Source organism: Molothrus ater, chromosome 8 (assembly GCF_012460135.2).
Source record: "Molothrus ater isolate BHLD 08-10-18 breed brown headed cowbird chromosome 8, BPBGC_Mater_1.1, whole genome shotgun sequence".
In the NCBI taxonomy this organism is placed as follows: domain Eukaryota; kingdom Metazoa; phylum Chordata; class Aves; order Passeriformes; family Icteridae; genus Molothrus; species Molothrus ater.
The window spans coordinates 8,945,204-8,964,575 of record NC_050485.2 but is presented as its reverse complement, the minus strand read 5'-3'; the positions used below and the strand labels follow the sequence as shown (position 1 = coordinate 8,964,575).

Sequence of the window (19,372 nt, the reverse complement as noted above, 5' to 3'; positions counted from 1 at the left end):
TTAAATTACAGCCTTGTAAGCTTTTTATTCCTATTGAATGGTATAACAGGAAGATATGTTTACTGGTACTCTTGGATTTCGGGATACAGCCAGGATACCAACACTGAAAGCTTTGTGTTATGAATGACATAAATTTTATATGTCACTTCCTTGCATGTTTGGTTATGTTTTAATTAGAAATATAATTCTGCCTAGTAGATAATTAAGTAGAATTTCTAGGCAAAGTATTAGAATGCATGTTTAAAATGGTGTAAATTTGCAAGATATAATAACAAAAAGCAACAATATCTATTATGTAAGTAATTAGGAAATGAATTGATGTGCATTGCATCTTTACACTTTATGCAATTTCTACCTCTTTTGTAAAGTGCAGTGACATCACTTGCTTACTCAGCTCTTCTGTATCCTTTGCAGTAAGGAGAATTAGAATAGGAAAATTCAGAAGAACTTGAGTTAGGTGTTTTGATTTCAGACATTTGTGAGCCTTAATACTGAGTTTGCTCATTGCAGGTTTTGCAGCCAGTTTTTAAGTTGCAAAGCTGTTCATCTATCATAGGGGAAGCATATAAAAAGGAGAGGAGGTTGGTGGACTGGTAAATACTTAGGAAAGGAGTATGCACAATTTCTTTTGCTTCAATACTGTCTTTAGGTTTAGCTTATTCATTCAAATAGTAACTGTTGGTGGGCTGGTACTGTGGAAAAGATGATGACAGTTAACATTTCAGAGGAATGAGAACTGGGCCTGCATTAGTTTCTACTCAGTACTTATTGCATCAGCATCCATTCCAGCCTTCCCTGTCAAATTGTACCTAGCTGTTACCCAGGCATGGTGATGCATGTGTTGTAGTCAGGGTCAGCTGCTTTATATGGCACCACTCCTTTGCTGCTTGTGAGGGATGTCCACAAACGAGGCTTCCTCTGACAAGCAAGGGGTTGAAGATTTATTTCTTGTCTTTGCTACATAAGCAGGCAGAATTCTTTTTACTGTTTGAAAATTCAAATTAATTTGAAAAACTCAGTTCTGGACATGTTTTTTAGCTTTTCTTTTTTACTTGAATTCTGTTTGGAGACTTTCAATGCAGATATTTCAACAAAATTAACTTTGGCATCGTATCAGAAGTAGCCAGAATTGATGGGCACAGAGGCTTGGCTTGTCAGAAGATGTTAGTGTAGAACTCAGAATAAAATTTGGGTGTTCTGGCTGTTCCGGTGCTGTCACATTCCCAGTTCAGTGAGAAGAGGAACCAGATCTTGAACTGTCTGTCTTCTTACAGAAATAGTTCTAAAATCTGTTACATTCTACTGGGGTGGAAATTCTTGGAGGATATGTGAAGTAGCATAATGAAACATTACAATGAAATCTTTTGAGTTAGCAAATGTTTTTGGTAGTGTAACTTGTACAAGTACATATCTATACACAAGAGACAAAAATTGGATTTCATTACAGAGATCACCTTCACAGAACAGGCTTTCTCTGGACAGTAATCAGCAGTAATTATTTCTTGTTATGGGTCCTGACCATATAGAAAGGATGCAACTGAACTTGCAGCTAAAACCAACCATAAACAAGCATTGTAAATACAGACTGTACTAACTGTTCAAATTATGTTAAAAGAATTATTAAACTAAATATGTGTTTGTACTGAATTCCAGTGTGAATGTGAATAGAGCAGATGTGTTATATTCACATACTATCATGTATCAGACAGTGAACTAAATAGGAGAGAGTTCTTACTTCTTTCCAAGTTTAAAGGTAATATTAGGAGGCTGCATCAATGTGATTTTTTTTCTGTCAATATCTGTCGCATATATGAGGCAGTAGTACAAAGTCTGCAAGGAGATGTGCCTCTTATTATGAAAATTTTCCTAAACACATTAATTTCTTGATCTTTGAGTTGAAATAATTGTTATGGGAACTAGTAATCAATCTACTTCATGTAAAAGAAAAATCAGTTAGTATGTAATATCTGTTGCAAAATATACTGAATGCCAGCCCACTTCAAATTGTTATCTCATTGGTGATTTAGTTGTGATTAGTGATTAATATTAGTGTTCAAGATTAATATAATTTGTAACATTTTTTCTACCTTCCAAACATTAACCCTTTAGCATGCCTATAGTAAAAAAGCAAATAAGCAAACAAACAAAATCCTTCTCCAAAATCCCACCAGTTGAAACCTGAATATTTGTCCTTGTAAATTACTTTATCTCATCAGGAAAAAATATGGTAAGATGTAAATTAGTGACTGACTAGTTTCGGTGTAAGTTTTCTTTTGTTATGTTGTCTGAGATTTCACTGAGAATATATATAGTTAATTCACTAGTGGTTTATACTAAGTTGTTTTGCTTCTCAGGGTAATTGGACTAGAAATGCATTAGTCGATTAATGCAGTTTAGCTGGTGGTCAGTATCCTGTTAAGTCATGATAAATCAGCGTTTCAGCCTTTTCCTTCTGTCAGGGATAAAGCATGCATGTCAGGTATTTTTTTCCCTTCAAAAACATTTGGTTTTGCACTTTTAATGAAAAAAAGTCAGATACTTCCCAACAGCTAAGCATTCATTTGCTACATTTACCTACACAAATAGTATTTTTATTATTTTTGTTCTAATGTTAAACTTGTTAGACTTTGCTCTGCTGTTTTATAAAGTATTGCCATAAAATTATATAATGTGTCAGATTAATTTTGGATAATCTTAGGGGAACTAATTAGTTTTGTAGGTACTTTTGCATCCTAAGTATTTTTATTATTTTACAATTGTATTACGCTATCTTACTTCTTTTAGTCTCTGATATTTTGGGAAGATTAAACTTCAATGAAAGGAAGGGCCAGAAGGCTATGAGTATGCTTACTGTACATGAAAGATAATGAGCAGTTTTTCAGTTTTATGTAGTCATTGTATAATTCTTGTGAAAAGGAAATAAACAATTTGGGTACATGGTGAATAACCTACAATATGCTTAAGAAAACATAGGAATTAGTTATCTTTAACTCATGTATTTTAAACTTTTTTCTTCCTGTTCTTTGTTACTATGTTGAAATAATGTAATGAAATATTTACATTAATATAGTACATGCCGCATATACATGTACTATAATAAGGGTATTATTATGCAGTTTAATTTTGGGCAAGGACAGCAAGTTACTAACGTTTTAAAAGTAATAGTGCAACAATGTAGGAATGTACAAAAGGGTTGTTGGGTTTGTGTGCTGTGCTATCAACACTGTGAGAGCCATCGTATCTGCAGGATCATTTGTGTCAGGCTTAATCCTGTTTGGTTTTTTTTTTTTAATCTGCAATCTCTTTTCCAGTGTATATGCATGAATTTTGTGAACAAAGTACTGTGTGTGTGTCCCATCCAACCCAGCTCCGTCTGCCCGGCTGGCTGTAGAGACAGATTTCATAATGGACACAGAAACGACGCTAATATGCTGCAAACGATCTGGTAATTGTTCTCCCTTGCTGGTGTGATTGCTAAGTGGATTGCAGAGCTCTGGTTCTGTTCCTGTCTCAGTGCGGCTCTGCTGTGTTGGGATTGCACTAGGGGTGGCCACCCCAGTGGGAAGTGTCCCTTCCTTCTGCAGAGCCCCGTCCTGACCTTGCCGGGGGCTGCAGAGCCTGGGGCAGCCCTGGAGCATCGCTGCCCTCTGAGCTGCACTCACTGCAGTGCCCTCCCTGCAGCCACAGAGCCATGGCTCTTCGTAGGCAGCGCAGTTTTGTAAGATGGACTAGAAGTAAGAACTATTAAAATAACCTTAAGAGGAGTATAAATGAGCAGCAGTTAGCACAAGGAGGAAATACAACACATACTTTTTAGTATGCAAAACCTACTGGGGTAGGTTATTTATTAGGCTGGATCCTGATGACGTGCATCCTTTGACTGGTTAAGGAAAAAAAAAAGTGATGGAAGCTATCTCAGTACAGCTGGCTGCCCTTTGAGATGCTTTAACACTTGAAAATGTAAAGAGGGTGGGTAAAGAGAGGAAAGGTCTATAATTTCCTGTATCCTGTCTTCCACATTTTGAACAAATTCTTGCAGAAAGCATAAGCCTCAGGGAGACAACAGGAACGTGAGGCACAAGTATGATGAATTTAGGAAGAGTAAATAGTCCTGCCAGTCTTAACAGTCCTTACAGTTTCTTCTGTAACATGACAATAAGGCCAGCAAATTGACAGGAAAAGTGTGACTGTTAGTATTTTTCATGTTAGTGAGTTCTCTGGCAGAGTTCTCTTGCTATAATATTGCAAACAAGGGAAGAAATGTGACCTGAAAGAAACTCTTGTAGAGTAGGAGCAAGACTTGGTGGATGACTGTGCCTAGTAGGTGGTTACTAATGATCGTCTGTCAGAATGAAATGGTTGTATTGAATCCGGATCTGCCACGGTCTGTTGGGTCTGTACTCATTCTGCTTCATTTCAATCTTCTTGTTAATGACCTTGATGATAGAATAGAGAGTGTGCTTACAAAATTGATTCACTAAAAATGCCCCTAGAACTTGGAGGGAATATATATATATGACACAATTTTATGAACACCAAATTATTTTGAGAAATTTAAAAAAATCTTAGGAGATAAATAGTGACAGATTGAAGTTCTACACTTAACAGAAATCATGAATACACAATTAGACTGTAGGGAACAAGTAGTTAGATTATAATTCTCCAGAATTTCTGATGTAAAAGGCCAAATGTTATACCAGGAGGGATAAAAAGATACAGAAAAATCTTTTTTTGTTTTTTTTTTTAATCTATGGGTAAGTCCTCTCTTGAAGTGTTGCATCTCACAAGGGCAAATGCCCTAAGGAAATAGAGTTCACCTGAGCAGAGTTTGGGAGAAGAGTAATCAAATAATTCGAGGTCTAGAAAATGAGGCCTAATTGGAAAGACTGAAATAATTTGAACTGGGGAGAGGAGTGAGTGTGCAAGTGCCAAAAAGAGAACCAGAAGGCATAATTTTGTGTGTATGTGGTAGGCAATTTCAGGAAGGTAGGAAGTTTTTTGGTATAAAGCCCATCTATGAGAAAAAAGGAAAGATGAGCGATCTTAAAATGTTACAAAAACCGTAGCTTAGGTCTCATCATGAACAAAGGACTGGTTGCTGAGACAGCTGACTGTTCTTTCTTCTCAAGAATTTTATTTAGCTGTTTTTTTGAACAACATCATTATTTTCAGATTGATGAACGGTACATATAGCCTTTTGGAATGTTACTAAGTAAAAAATGAACACTTTGTTCGTGGATACAATTTACCCTGTGACAGTATCCACTTGACAAAATTGTGATGCATTCAGTCTCCATATTGCCAGTCCTTTGAGTTCTAACAGCCTCTAACTCAGTAGCCTCATCTTTTTTTTGTTGGTATCTCACTATGCAAGTAAGAGTTGTACCACACAAGATTTTCAGCTCTTTTTTCCTTTTCAAGGGCCCTTAACAAGCCTGTCAGTAGTTAACTTTTATTTCTTTCTCATTTTCATAATTGTTTCTTCAGTACTCTGGGTACTGAACATATTATTAGGCTATGAAAACAAGGAGTGTACTGTTGGTGATTGTTTTGTTTATAAAATCTTTCTCAGTTTCCATTGTCTGTTTCTCCACTAAGAAATGAATACAGCTTCAGTTACCTGGGGGTGTAACATATGTTGTTAGTATACTCCGAGTCTGTATTTGCATTGTTATACCCTGGAATATGTGTCTTTAATCATTGCAGTTGGAAATTACCTTACTTAGCATTTTTAGTTTCTGTTTGCTCAGAGAGGTTTTGTGAGTCAAAGCCAACAGCCTGTGTACAGTGTAGCCAGCCAAACCTGAATTTTGCGCCTGAGAATGGAATTTGTCACAGCTCCAAGCAGTTTTTAATGGAGCTTCTTGTTAAAGTAAATGTGAAGGAAATACCAGCATTTCAGTATTCCTTATCTCTAATAACTTATTAAAGCTCCATTCAATGCCTACTATTTCCCTTCCTTTCTCCCATGGGCAGTCTACACACAGTCTGGTATGGAAGCAGTAGGAGCAGTGTCCTGCAGGGAGACACTGGAGCTTTTAAGAGGTGGAAGTTTTTGCATGTTACACAAAGGATCAGGGTGACTTGAAAATATTTGTTTTGGTTTTGAGGTGATCATTTGAACCTCTCTCTCTCTCTCCTCTGCTACTATTTTGCTTCTCCATCACATAGAGAATTTGGGCTAAGTGCTGTAAATTCTATTATTTTTACTGCATCACATACCTTGCCTTCCTAGGTTTGTGTTCATATTGTCTGCAAGAAAAGTTACTGTTGACATTGATTATTTAAATATTGATAATAAGTTTTCAAATTTCCAGACAAATCTATGTGGAAAACTCACAAGTTGGTGCTTTTTCAACTTCTGGCCACATTTTAATGGTATTATTTTTAACCAACAGAGCCAGAAACTCTTGCTTTAAAGTAGAAAATGTAGAGTTAGTTGTATGAATCTAGTAGGTGATATTGATACTAGGAATAAATAGGAGGACCCTTACTGTAGTGGAATGCAAAGTAAGACAGTTATTGTCCATGAAGACTTAGTGATAAAATAATCTTTGAAAAATATGCCCCAAATACTAAGCCTCAGAGAGAATGCCAATAGCATCTGCCACTGGAACTGGAGGGTAAGACTGCTGCGTAGGAGGAATGTGTAATAAAGAGATGCTGTAGTATGGAACTTGCAGGATGTTGCAGCCTCATCAACCAGCTCTAAGTACTGGGTGTAGGAGGCCAAACCAGCATTTGGTGTGATTCAAATGATGTACTTAAGAAGGCCTGGGGTTTAGGAGTGCTGTGATGCTGCTGAGCTGGGAGCTGAGCTGATGCCAGTGCCCGAGGTTAGGGCACTACAGCTGCTTTTCCCTTGCATGGTTGGAATGAAATTTACAGCAGCAAATGGCTGCTTATCAATGGATGATTTCATGTTGTATCTTATCTATTGTTTTTGAAAGCCATAATAGATCAGAAAACTCATGGCTATATTTTTTCTTAGACTTGGAATGTACATGCCTTAAATAATGTAGGTTTCTGGAACTGGAGTTCCTTGTTTAGCTGCATTTGCAAATCTACTGAGGAAGCACAGACCTGTCTTACCTACTGTTTATGTTGCATAATGTTGTACTTTCTGTGCTTTTCTTAATGAAGATAAGTAACTTTAAGCCAACAGAAATTACTTTGCTTTATTTGGTGGAGGAAGAATGCTGCTCATTGTGGAATGCTGGATTAGGCTATTGGATGTCTTAGTGCCTAGTATTTGTCTGTCTCTTTGTAGGATAACATTAAAAAGCATAATAGAAGCTTTATTTATAAGCATAAAGTGTGGTGTTATGAAGACTCTGTAGCAGAGTCAAACCCAAACTTGAAATTTAGTGAGACAGCTGCAGTCCCTGTCACTGTAAAGTGGAGTTTGAATTATCTTGTTGCAACAGAAGTAAATGAAATTCTTGTTACAGTAGAAACTTAGTAGCTAAATGGTCCTAAGTGACATCAATTTATTTAGAGGACTAAAAGTACTCTGAATTTATATAAGCTACTAAAATGTGGGCAAAAATCCAATGTTTATTTTATGTTCCATACATAAAATAAAGTCCAGAAGTGATTTTGTCATGATTTCACTGTGCAAGACAGAACTGAGCTGTAATTTTACTTATTCAACTAAGTCTTGCTTATTCAACACTGTGAGTGGGATAGCTGTGTTGGATGGTAATATGTGTAAATATGTTGGGTTTAATTTAATAGTTCTAGAGGAAGGCAACAGGAAGGCAACACAATAGTCTGGATAAGCAATAGCACTGCAAACATGTTGCAGACAATAGTCAATCTGTCAGCTGTGAAGAGCTGACTTCCAGGCTCCAATTGAAGTTGCACAGACATCTCTCTAAGGGTGGGAGCTCAGTGATCAAAAAGACACCAAACAGGATGGATAACAATCAAACAAGGGATTTTTTTTTTTAATGTGACATTTTAAACTGATTAAAACTACTTTTATTTAGGGAAAAGTGTATTTAAGTGTATTTAAATTCCACATTTATTGTTATCAATAATTAAGTCTGTTCTGAATATACTTTAAAATAAAATGCCACTACGTGTTTGCCACTAAAATTTTAGCAAATGAGGTGCTGAACTGAACTAGCGCTAATGAACTGGAGGCCTAGCTTATGACAATAAGTAGAGTTTTTTAATTATAGTGTAATATAACTGTTTTGATTGTTCCACACACTTTCTCACCTTAGAATGAAAGATAAAAAAGCAAAAAATTTTCACATTTAAATAATAGCCTAGGGAGTGCAGGGGATGAGGTGCCTTAGTTGTAGAAGCATTAAGCATTTACTTTTTTTTTAAGCACCTAAATAAAATAAGATTGTATAACTTCTGTCCACATGCAATCTGAGATTAGTATGAAAGTGAAATTCTATTTTAGAAAACATGCCGTATCACATTCATCATTTTCTGGAAAATAGTCCGGATTATTTAGTATAGTAATCTTAGGCAACTAAGCTCACTAAAGCAGAAACACAGATTTTATAAGTACTCAGGGAAATGGGGGTGGGGGAAAGAAAGGAGTCTAAACATAAAATGTTTTTGGACATCTGGGTGCCTGCAAATGTCATGGGAAGGGGGAGCCGTAATCTCTTTAAGGGAAAACAAGAGTTGAATGGAATTGAAGTATCAGATTATGTATATATTTATGGTATCTCCTTATTAACAAAGCAAGAAGCAAAAGCTTATGTATGAGGTTATAATATATTTTGTTGAAGTACAATTCAGCCTGTTCCCATATGCACACAAGAATTGTCTCTCCTCTTTTCTGAATGCTGCACTTTCAATGGCCAGCACAGTTATTGATGAGTGCTGGTGTAATTGATGATGGAACCCATACACAGAAACAAGGAAAAAGGGGAAATTTTGCAGATTCAAATAATTATTTAGAAACAGCTGTAGAAGGTTAAATAAAAGCTTTTTGATAGTAGTTGGAGGATGAGTGACACTGTGCTCTATTATTACTTCATCTTTGATATCTACAAGGAGGAACTATCCCTGGGAACATGCATGAGAATTAGGATAGTGTCATTTGTCCATTTTACAAATCAGGAATTGGAGCAGACAGAGATGAATTCATTTGCATGAAGTTGCCCTGAAAGTTGGAAGACATGATGGTTAATCCTGCTAGTCTGTCTAGACTGGTGGTTGATAACAGCAGTGAGAGAATTCAAAATGTGACTGCACCTTGAGATTCCCAGCAACCTCCTTGAGGTTTAGGTGACAGTGAAATATTTTCATGTCTGACTATGTAAGAATAGTATTTTTCTGTATGGATTAGATATTAATAGGATATAAATAGATGTGGGTAGATAGAAATAAGAAGGATGACAGTATAGAAACTGCCATTTTCTGTTCAAATTTGGGGTTTGAACTTTTAGTATTCGTATCTTCCATTTCATTATCATCTCTTCCCCATTTCATGTTATTTGCCTGTCTTTAGTTGAAGTGATGCAGATACTGATTTAAAGGTCTTTTGTCCTCCAGCAAATTTCCTTAGTACAGAGGATCACTGAGCAGGGTAAGAGGACAATTGATTTTGATTAGGGAAGAGGATAGTGATAAGTCTGATTTGCCCCAATTGCGTTTTGAATGTCTTGTTTGTTGATGATACAAACTAAGTGGTTATCAGTTTTGTACCATGTTACATCAGCTGGTTTCTTCTGGCAGAAATACAGCAGTTCTCGTTCTGTGTCTGATTCCGAACATGATGCTGGGAATGGTCAAGCTGTACTTTACCGATGGGCAGACTGGTACAGTGGTTCTAGGGTAAAAGAGGAAAACTGTGGCCTTCAAGTTCTTAGCAACTGTCGCAATTTGGATTCTTGGATAGGAAGAATCAGAGAGGCACATCCTACTATGGCCACGGCCGCCTCTTAAAAAGAGCTGTGGAAAGAACGGGAGAGGATTTGATGTGTGTTGCTAAAATCCACCAGGTGAGCGGTTTGGTCGCCCAAATGATTTCCATAGTCGGCACCCTGGGAAGTTCTTTCCGGGGAGGAGGGCTGCGGGCGTGCGAGGGCAGGGCGCGGCTGAAGGGTGTCTCGGCGGTGCCGGGAGGTGGCGGAGAGGCGCTGGAAGCCGTGGGGCGGCCCGGCGTGCCCCGCGGGGGAAGCCGGCTCTTACAGGAGCGGGGCTGAGGCGCAGCGGCCCCTTTAAGGCGCGACCTGCCGGGGATCAGGTGCGCGGCCGGAGCGATGACGTAATGGGGCGGGGCCGCGGCTCCCGCTCGCGCTGCCCGCGCCGCGGGACGGGGCGGCGGCGGCTGCGCACGTGCGCGGGGCGGCGGAGAGCGCGCGGGGCCGCGCGGGCCGGAGCGGCGGGAGCGGCGCCGCTGCAGCAGGTGTCGGCTCGGTCCGTGTGGGGCTGCCTGCCCTGTGAGCACGTGAAAGGTTTTCTCCTGCAGCAGGCTAGGTGGGAAAAATGTGCTGTGTGCAGCGTGTTTAATTATTTGCAAATTTAATTGGTGTTTTGGGGTTTTTTTTCTGTGATACAGCCATCCATCATGTTGTGTGTTTCATTTGTGTTTACTTGTTGAAACTGTTGCTTAGGCAGTAAGTGAACAGCAGATACTGCCTCAGTTGATTGTGTTTTCCATGATGATGAATTGTGCTTTGTACCTACTGTCCTTGATAGAAAGTGCTGCGCGAAATTTGACTCTTTATGCTTGGGTAAACTAAGGCAAATCCAAACACTAAGGTTTGGACTAGAGGAGGGATGTCAGATGTCTTCCTCCCTTGCCAATGGAAGGTTATATCCCCTCTGTATGGAAAAGAGACTGGACCTTTTGCCAGCTAGGTGGGAATGTGTAAGCCCATGTGGAATTTACACCGCCTAAATACTTGTATGCACAGGAATTGTGTTTGCTGGTTCTGGAGAAGAAAGGAAGAAAGGCAAGGGATTGCTTGCAGCTTTTTTTGGGGCTTTTGTTTTTGTACTTTTTATTGGTTGGTTGGGTTTTTGGTTTTTTTCTTTGTAAGGTGAGGGGAGGCATTGAAACCTTTCTTTGAACATTTATTTAATCTTCATGATAAATAGACTTCTATATTTGTAGTTCTAATTTCTGGCTCATACGTTCACTTTTCACCAGATAACTTAAAATTGGCAGAAAAAAAAAAAAAATCCCTGCTCAGGGAAATCATCATGTGAAGATAAAGTTGGCAGGAGGACCTCTGTAATTTTCTGGGTGGCAGAAGGATATGACCAAGTAAAACATGGCTTTAGCAGGCTTGGTTCTTAAGACTAGAGAAAAGTCTCTTGGGCATTGTTATGCTAAAAATGTAGGCTAAGACTTTCCTTTGAAGTCCTGATTTGGAAATGCCCATGTCTACCACATCTAATTTTTTGCATTAGATTCCAAAGTCGATTTAGTCTCTTCTAATCTTGCAGAGCAGGGTTCTGGAGTAGGTCTTTGTTTAAATAAACAAAAATACTTGTATGGATGTATCTATATGTTTAGAGATGTGCTATTTTTATTTTTGAATCCACACCTCTGAAGCCATCATTCTGCAGGTTTCTTTTTTCTATTGTCTTGATAGCATTTCAGTCTAATCAGTATTCAATGAGTGATGTTTTTGCTCTCTAAATTTAGCTGCTGATGTTTATATACTACTTGGTATTCTGTATTGGTCTTTGTAGAGGGCATCCTGCATAGATAGATCAGCCCCAACGGCCTTTGTCCGGGAAAATGCATCCTCCCAAATGACATATTAACAGTGGGCTGTTTAAAAGGATGAATATGTTAATCTAGCATGCTTTAAGACCAGTGGAGTCTTTAGGTCTGTTCATGTATACTTGCTCTGTATCTTGTTAATGTATGTATACTTGTGCCTTACACCTCGGGGAGGGGAAAGGGAGTGAATGACACATTTTGCTAGTGTTTACTAGTCCTTTTTCTTTTTTTTCTCCCATATTTATGCAGACGGTATGGGTGTTGTGTCAGAAACAGGTTTGTAGTCCAGTGGGATGTTCCAGCCATGGGACACCAGGGTAAGGTGAACAAGTAGGTAATCCAGGGCATAGCAGGATTAGTCCACAGGGTGGAATCCGGTCAATTACTTTTCTACCTTAAAATCTCTTTAACTTTTAAGTATATTTTTTCATTACAGCACCTATTACTGTGACAGATGTGACTTTCCATAGGTTTTTGGCAAGTGGCTTACTGTTTCCTCTGGATGTCATCACCTATTTCTTCCCCTTCTTGTTCATATTTAGCATCTGAAGCCAGTTTAATTTCACTGGCTGTGAAATAAACAATAGTCATCATAAGATGTGATTGTGTATACTGTTGAAAAAGTCACTGAAATGTAAGCATCTGCAACAGCTTTTGTATGTGCATAAAATTATAAGAAATAATGGCTGTTCTAATGAAATTATTAGAAAATATTTCAGGGTGAAAAGAAAGCTGATTCAAGAATTGTTGTTACTTCCCCTCTTCTTTCTAATGGCACATTTTCATAGAGGACTTAGTTTTATGAATTGCAAATAAAAGTTTGTTTAAGATCCTAATTCCCCCATTGTGATTGGGAGGATTCCTGGAATCATGTGTGGTATTGACTTTTATTTTCAGCTCTTCAGTATTGTGGCATGGATTTAAATGCTCTTGGGAGTTCCATGCTAAATATGTACATCCTGACTGCATATCAGTCTGCCAAGGTTCGGTCATAGGACAAAAATAAAACAGAACAGATAATAATTAATGCAGAATGTGGAATTGTGGAAGAGAATATTTTATGAGTCTCATTACCTTCTCTATTACTATAGCTTTGTGATCTTGTTTTTTCTGTTAAATTAAGTGATACAAAAATAAAGTCAAACAGCCAAGCTTTGGGTTTCACAATGATGCAAGATATTTTCCAAGGTGAATCTTACACCTTCAACCTATCATCTCCTTTTTATGTCAGATAAGAGGCTGAAAAGCGCTGGTTTTATTTGATGCAGGCAGGTGAAACCAACTTGCACAATTTCCTTTCTCAAGACTTCTTGCAAGCCTTTTGTCAAGTACCACAGCATTGCTAAGATTCAAGGTTTACAGGTTGTGTGCTGTAATTTAGGGTCACAAAATTATCTGAGTTCTTGACTAGTGTAGGAAAAATGGATACAGATTTATCACTCCAGTTATGCTGGTTCTGTGCCATATGTGTGCTTTATGTAGGAAAAGTTGTTTCCTGATTCCTGACTTAATCAAACTATAAATTAATTCCTCAATGACGTGTGATCATATTTAAACCACAGGAAATTTCTTTTTCTACAGGAAAATGATTTCGTACCATGCCTCTTAAGGCATAAAACTCTGTGTATGTGTGTCTTTCCCAGCTGCAGAGGTGACAGGAGACTTGTCTTTGGCTTTCAACACAGCATGGCATCACAGTCACTCAAAGAATGTGCTCATGCTTTGACCAAGAAATTTAATTTAGTGCTTTGCTTGATTAACAGGCATCTATAACCTGGTGTCTTACTTGCAGTCAAGAAGACCTTTTGCCTTCTCTTTTTGATAGGGTATTTATAAAACATTCTTTGGCTTGGGTCCATTTACTGAGGTGGAAGTTACAAAAAGCAGGATGGATTAAATGCATTGCGCTGTGTTTGGCAGTCACTGGGAGTAAGTATGCAATAGAATTGCTTTTCTTATTTTTGTGGTGGTTTTGGGAGAGTAGTAGAAACAAGAAGTGCAGTTATTTGTGGTATTTGTGGTGTTACCTCTGTGGTAAAGAGTGGTATTTAGATTCTTGCTTGTCTTCGGTAACTTTTAAACCCTGGCTTTTGTAGTCTTTGAGACTTCCCAGTGCTACAGGTAAAACTAGTTTGAGTCACTCTTAAGAGTTCCTAGATGTAGAAAGTCAGATTGCTAGCAGGATATGTTCATAGTAATGTGCTGAGGGTATTAGCACTTTGTTTTTTTCCCGGTATTTATTTTTGTTTTTTGAGTCATCTGCCAAAAGAAAGACTAGTTTCGATGAGGAGCACTCTGCCTTCTAGCACAAAAACATAAGAAATAAAATAGCTTTTATCAATTAAGGGGAAAATATTGAGTGTATATAACAACTTTTTACTCTTAAGATTATAAATGAGCCAGATTCATTTGTCAAGTATAAGGTTGTAATGGAATTTTGACAGTAGTACTCCTGATAGCGATGACTGGACATCACCTATGAAGGAATTGTTTCCACTTCGTTGCTCTCAAGCTTGTTTTTAAACTAGTTTAGATTTTATTTGAACAGATGTAGTCTAAACTAATTTAACTGGTTCTAGCACCCCAAGTTGCTCCACACAGAAAATGCTTGTGGAGGCTATGTAGGGAACATTGAGGAACAGATCTGACTTCAAACCACCCTGGCCTGTCTTTCCACCTGGCTGCTGTTTACCCTGAGCAGGTTGTTGTGTTGCCATGTTGAAGGGTTGCACAAGGATGAGAATGAGCAGTTGGGAGGCTGAAGGAAAGTGGGGGCATAAAAGCTCTGTCCTCACATTAGTCAATGTCTGAGTAGTCTTGAAAAATATTTCTGACTCTCTTTTGGTAGCTATTAAAACAGCTTGGTTTGGTTATTCTTTTATATGAGAAAAGGCAAAAAAAGATTTTTGTTCGTCTTGTAATTTACAAGCTATCTGAATAGCTCTGGGTTACCTGACTTTAATAAAAAAAAAGAGTAACTGGGATGGTAAGACAAAACAGAATGTATTTTTTTTTTTTAAGTATGAGTCCATTTGATTCTAAGGCTATGTTGATGAAGTAAAAGCAAGATTTTGCTGTGCCTCCCCACTCCCCAGACCTTATTTAAACAGTTGTCTTGCCATGTGGAAAAGGTCAGCTGAGTACAGCATATGTATTTGCCCAATATGTTTGAACACATTGCCCTAAAGTTTGTTAAGACTGTTGTTAGATTTTTTGGCTTTTTTTTCCATCCTCTTGAAAATTGCACTGCTGATGTGGCAACATGAGCTTCTCTTTCTTAACCCACCTTCTTCACCCTCCTCATACCCCAAAAAAGAAATTATAGATGGTGACTGCTTTTTAGCCACAGAATTAACTTTTTTGACCTCAGGGATTTTCAGTGAAGAGGGCAAACATCTGTTTTCAGACTTCTTAAAAGTCCAGGAGATGCATTCTCCAAGTTCAAAACTAGGGTCCCAGAAGAATGTACTTACATAAATGAAAGAGGCGAGAAAAGGTTAACCAGGGGGATTAATTTGCACCAGTTGTTTTGAACTGATGTCTCCTGGAGTGCAGCTTTACTGTGGCTGCTTAAAGACAGGGCAGGGCAGGTGGCTGGGTCTGGAGTAGGTGCTCCTGCTCTCTCCCTGTTCAGCTCTTAGTTGAAGTGGCTCCTGGAAGTGGCTCACAGCTCAGTGCAGTTCTTGGAAGCAGTGGGAGCGTGAGGCTGGGGAAAGTACACAGAGTGACACAGTCTGCTGTTTCCCTCAGTGAAATGTAACTGTGCCTTCTGTCTGTGCTCCTGATTGCTGCTCAGCCTTCTGACTGCAGATGGAGGGGCAGCTTTGGTAGCTGGGTAGGAGGATCTAACTACAGGCCACTGTCAAGAAGCATTGTTCACTCGGCCTACTTTCCTGCTTTTGAGTGAGAAAGCTAATGAAAAAATAAAATTTCCATTGGTAGAGTTGTTTTTTGCCAACTGTTTTTTGCTGTCCTGTTTGTTATACGTCATTTTGCAAGCTTAACAGTGTTAGCATAAGGGGAGTGGAAGGGGCACGTGATGGTGAACAGATCACCCTGGTAGCAGCTGTCAGCTTGGCACAGCTGTATCATAAAACATACTGTAAGTTACCTGTGCTAGAAATTAGTGGCTAGTACATCTGCTTGGTGTCTTGACTTTGGTGGCAAAGCTCACAAAGAAGCTGCTGTAATTACTGTTTCTCCGCCCTGTAGTGCTCTGTAGTTTGCTGGTCTGTGTTGTGCCAGTTACAAGTGCATACTGCAGGACTACTCTTTATTCTGAATAACTGAAATTTTAAAAGTAGCCCACTTCATACTTTTATCTTCTGGTTATTTTTAACCTACATTATTTTCGTGTCGCAATTTGTAATGTGGTCCTACACTGGTTGCCACCTGCAGAATAGAGCATCAGGTGAGAATAGTAAGAACTGATCTGTGGAAATTTGGCAGGATCTTCTGCAACCAGCTGCTTTGTTGGCAGTCAAGAAACTTCGTCTTTACCATGTAGCATTTATTCCTGACAAACTTCTCCATGTAGACAAACTTAGGGTATTTAAACTGTACTAAGTGTGCTGACATTTACAGCTCTATGAGTGGGAGTGTTGTGGTGGATAATTATGTGAAGGTGAAGGGAAGGGCTAGCATAGCCTTTGCTAGGTAGGAAGCTAAAAGATCTGCAAAAGCAGAAGGAAGCCAAAATCATGTGACTCTGCAGACATTTGGAAAATAACTCTTTTCAGTCTTAAGAGAATGGTTGTTTCATCTCTGTCATCTCTACTTTGTTTCTTCAGTTTTTTTTTAACTTATGTTTTTATAGTTTTTCTTGGCCATTGCTCTTTGTCTTGCCAGCTGTGAAGGTATGCTGTTGGCATGCATGCTTCTAACAGATGGGGTTATTTGCAAATACATTTGCTTCAGATTGCTATGTCTGAACCAAAGCAAAAAAAGCAAGGAAGGCAGAGATTTCAGGCTTGTCTCTGTTGGTTTAGTTTGCCTGGTTTTCCTGCCTCATTGCTGAGGTAGCTGTGAGCATGGCTGTATAATTGCTGCCATTGCTCTTCCAGTTGCCCTGAGGGCTGCAGTACTTGACCAGAACAGTTTGAGGGTTGCTGTGCTGTACTAATTTAGATGAAATGTTAGAAGAGTTGAAATGATTTCCCCCCTGCCCCTTTCTTCCTGTTCTGTGCAGAAGTGTGGTAATTGCTCTGAATTCTGTCATAGTTTGGTGGCAGTGAGTCAGATTCTTAGCTGGTATGTTTGGCAAAGTTTTCTTTTGTGAGTGCAGTAGCACTGTTGTTCTTCAGCTGGGGACCTGTCCCCTTGCTTCTGCTCAAGGCATGAAGCCCTGCTCGCTGTTTGAACTGTCAGACCCTTATCAGCACAGAGTGAACTCTTACTTTCTGTCTAATGCAGAGGGATTTGTTTCAGTAGTAAAACACTTACTGTCCTTTGCTGCTGTATGATTCTAAAAAGTTTTAATTATAGGTGTGATGGAAGCAGAACTGATCTTGCTTTCAAGAGAGCATTTAGAAATAATTTTCGTGCTTTCTTAATGCACTGAAGTATTGAAGAACTGGTTATTGTTTAGACAGGTAGTCTCCACTATCCACATGCTGAGGGACTGTGCAAAATGATGTCAAAACAGGTGTTTGAAAATGTCCAATTGGATCCAATTGCTATTGGATCCATATTCCTTGCAGTTACTCAAGTATGTGTGGACACCTGAAGCACTTTATCAAAAAGCTGAAATCGAGTTCTAAAATTATGGAAACTAAGGCAGAAGCAAATAGGAATTTGGAAACATCAGTACCACAAAACTCTTGATGTTACTGATTTAGATGCTTTTGCCCTTTTGTGAGCATTGACCGGCATCACCTCATCAAGGAAGTCAGTGGAGTCATGGGGGATGCATGTGGTCTTTGTGTCTGAGGAGGAAAGGCAAATGCTTTTGCTTTGGAAGGAGGAGGACTAAAGGAGTGTAGACGCCAGTGTTTTCTCTGCAAGGGTGCTTACCAACCTTGGGTTGTTGTTTTGTGGAAATAATGCCACCATACTCTTGGTAAAATTCTACAGATATTTGAGAGTAAATATGCAGATCCAAGAAATAGGGTGAGACACCTGGAAGACTTGGTCACTCTTTCTGTATTTGGCATATTGCTTTTGCCTGGCAAAAGTCTATGTTGGTGTTGCAAACTGTGTTTTTAAGTGATTTGGCTTCCTTGAAACAAGCTGTTTGAGGGAAGAGTGCTACAGAGTTAACATGCTGCTTTAACCACACACAGCTGTGGAGGAGGTTTGGAGCCCAGCATGATTACTGAACATTGGACTGTTTTTTGTTCACAATTATGGCACTGTCAGTGCACTTTAAAAAATTACTTTATTTCAAATTTGCTCACACTGAATCTTAAAAAAAAAAAAAGTTGTGTAGAAGCATCATGAGGTAAAACTGCTTAGAGTATTGTGCTTTTACTATATTTTTTCCTTTCTTGTTCTCCTATTTTTGTCCCTCCAAAAGTCTATCATTATGGAAAGACATAGTTAAAACTTGGCTCAGCCCCTTCTATCCTGCAAGACTAAATTGTTCTTAAGGCAGACCAATTTAATTGTATTCCAAATGCTTCCTTTTTGCATTGTTTGTTTCTGTTAGGTAAATGGTCCCAGTGGGGATAGTATCTTCAATTCCTTGTATGTCCAAAGCATTATTATGTTTCAGTCTGATTCTGTTAGCAGTATATTGTGCTGGGGCAGCAAGACAATGGTGTGCATTGCTTTGGGGTTTTTTTTGGTAACATAACCAAAGTTTTCTCTTCAGCTGTTTTGCTCTTGGATGTACAGTAAGTCTCCCTGTCTGTGCTCTAAACGTGACCGTGTTAGAAGAACAAATTGATGCTGAATGCAGATGGCAGCCCTGTCCTGGAGCTGTACTGTAGGAGTGTCTGGGAATAATTGTGTAGTAATGCTAATGCTGAGCTTATGGGAGGTTTTGGGGATAGGAAGCCGTTTTTCTGAACAAATTTCTTTTTTCCGTGATCTGTATCACTGGCTCTGGGGATGGTTCCAGGAAGTGTCCTGCAATAATTGTTCTTTGAAAAACTGCTCTTAAGTTTGTATTGCAATTGCAGGGCTGTAAACCGAGGGACCAAAACTGAATCTATCTTTTGAGTCCTTTCTGTTTTTTCTGTTAAATGGTGACATGTTGCTCCTGGTTATCAATTTCTTCTACAAGAAAACAATCCTTGACATTTAACTGCAGAGTCTGCAGGAACCTCTCCAGTTCACTTGTCCAGTTCACCATCATGAGGGGAGCCCTGCCTTGCACAGGCAGGCGGCTGCTGTAAAATGAAGTCATCCCTTGCAGCCCTATCTCCCTCTCCTCTGCCCCCAGTCTGGTCTCTTTTATAAAAGGGTTTAGAAAACCCTCCTCCTTGCCTGGCCCTGTGTCCGTGGGGAGTGAGCAGGGCTGGGCCTCTGGCCTTATCTCTGTTGTCAGAGCTGCCTGCCTGAAAGGTGGCAGCAGGGGCAATGCTTTTCAAATGAGACTTTCCTGTGCTTAGGGAGGCCCTTGTTTTTTTGTTTTAACAGCTTCCTATTGTTTGAAACAGCAGGTTATCCCCTCCCATGCTATTCTAGCTCTTTCCTCCTCCCTTAAATAATTCTTCTGTG

General features: G+C 39.1%; 1 protein-coding gene across 5 annotated transcripts in view; it reads left to right on the top strand.

Annotated features, from left to right (window-relative positions):
* Positions 1 to 19,372, top strand: part of USP54 (ubiquitin specific peptidase 54) — a 91,884-nt gene that overhangs the window by 11,196 nt on the left and 61,316 nt on the right. The window contains exon 1 of one of the 5 annotated variants that reach the window (XM_036385325.2): positions 10,364 to 10,452. The exons of the other annotated variants lie outside the window; for them this stretch is intronic. The gene's annotated coding sequence lies outside the window, so the exon portion shown is untranslated. Of the gene's footprint in view, positions 1 to 10,363; positions 10,453 to 19,372 lie in introns of those variants that run through there. 5 annotated transcript variants of the gene reach the window in all.